This window comes from Eurytemora carolleeae, unplaced genomic scaffold, assembly GCF_000591075.1.
Source record: "Eurytemora carolleeae unplaced genomic scaffold, Eaff_2.0 scaffold3093, whole genome shotgun sequence".
NCBI lineage: Eukaryota > Metazoa > Arthropoda > Copepoda > Calanoida > Temoridae > Eurytemora > Eurytemora carolleeae.
In genome coordinates, this window is record NW_019398979.1 from 573 (window position 1) to 2,461 (window position 1,889).

The following is a 1,889-nucleotide window of genomic DNA, read 5'->3' on the forward strand; positions in this document are numbered from 1 at the left end:
CATGCACAATATACAAAGGTCCTTAAACCTTAATCTGATCAACTATGTGGAGGAGAACATTGTTTAATTATGATAATTTGTTAATTGTTTCTAAAGCAAAAAATGTGCATCACACTTTTGGGGAGCAACCATAAAAAATTTAAACAAAAACATCCAGTTGTCTGAAATTCATTCTTTTGCAATACTTTATTGAAGAGTTATATTTTATTTGGAGAACCCAGTAAGAGTTAAAGAAAGTACTTTATTTATTCTTTTTTCCACAATTACCCAAGCAATTGAATTCTTATATAAATAAATAAATAAATTACATCATTCTGCTTTGGGACAAAAGTTGTAATTTCAAGTGACCTTCTATTTGAGCTGGGCCATGCACGATTTACAAAGGTACCCTTCAAACCCTTAATCTAAACCAATAATTTTAAAGATAGAATTTTTTTTAAACCATGGAAGTTGAAGTTTTAAATTCTGACATTTTCTGAAGCAGAAATACGCAATTCACTTTATCAAGAAATACAATTGAAGAAAATCAATTTTCAGAGAGAAAACAACGCTATTAAGCTGCTAAGCATATATACCATAAACCATTGTTGAATCGGAACATCCTAAATATGAACAAGCACTTAAAATTACGTCTCTAGTCCCTTTAATTAATTAAAATTAAAATTTTACCTTTTCAGCAAGATTCTTTAGTAGTTCCAGATGCTTCATCTTAGCATCATAAACTTCAAAAATACCATAATTAGACTAGTAAAATATTTAATGCAGATGCTTCATCTTAGCATCATAAACTATAAAAATACCATAATTAGACTAGTAAAATATTTAATGCAGATGCTTCAGCTTAGCATCATAAACTTAAAAAATACCATAATTAGATTGGTAAAATATTTAATGCAGATGCTTCATCTTAGCATCATAAACTTAAAAATACCATAATTAGATTAGTAACATATTTAATGCAGATGCTTCATCTTAGCATCATAAACTTAAAAAACACCATAATTAGATTAGTAAAATATTTAATGCAGATGCTTCATCTTAGGATCATGAACTTAAAAAATACCATAATTAGATTAGTAAAATATTTAATGCAGATGCTTCATCTTAGGATCATAAACTTAAATATAAACCACAATTAGATAAGTAAATTATTTTTAATCCAGATGCTTCATATTAAGATCATAAAATTTAAAAAATCCATAATTAGACTAGTAAAATATTTTAACTTAAGTTATATTACATCTCACTCTATTCTAATTGATTACCTGTCATTATAAATGCCATTTGTTATTTTAAGTAAATGATTAAAGTAGTTAAGCTTTGGCTTCTACAACAACAAAAATCTTTTTACCTTTACAAAAGAAGAGAATTATTATTTTTGTGGAAAAAACTATAAGTTCAAGTCTCATTTTTCAATGCCCTGCCCGGCGCCCGGAGATTGAAAAAAATTAACCATGAATAAAGGTCGCTGGAAAAAATGTTTCACCTTCACTGTTATTGTTCTTCTGAGCTCGGTACTGCTCTTTTCTCTTCTTCTCCTAAAAAAAATAAATCTTGACAAAAACAACAAATTGCTACGATAGCTTTTAAAAGAACTTTAGCTAGCATTGATGAAATAGAATGATTTTTTTAATCTTAAGTTACTTTTATTACCGCTAGATGGTTCTCAGCTCTTCTCTTTTCTTCTGCTTCCTCTGTCATCTGAAGTAAAACCATGAAGCCAGAATTTCATAAATAAAAAAAGATTGCAACATCCCCCCCCACGCCCTCCACCCCGATCCTGGGGTTAGCACACGATTTGATAAATTTTCAATAAAAATATAAATTTTTTTAGGACCATCCATACATGAAACAAAATATAAATAATTCAATTTTAGAAAATATTACAA

At 28.4% G+C, this 1,889-nt stretch overlaps 1 long non-coding RNA gene across 1 annotated transcript; it reads right to left on the minus strand.

Moving 5' to 3' along the window:
- Nucleotides 1-631: 631 nt before the first annotated feature.
- LOC111717686 (uncharacterized) lies at nt 632-1,746 on the minus strand. Its single transcript, XR_002768875.1, has 3 exons — nt 1,654-1,746; nt 1,487-1,538; nt 632-722 (listed from the first exon to the last, which is right to left on the minus strand). It is a non-coding gene; the product is annotated as an uncharacterized LOC111717686 (long non-coding RNA).
- Nucleotides 1,747-1,889: the final 143 nt, after the last annotated feature.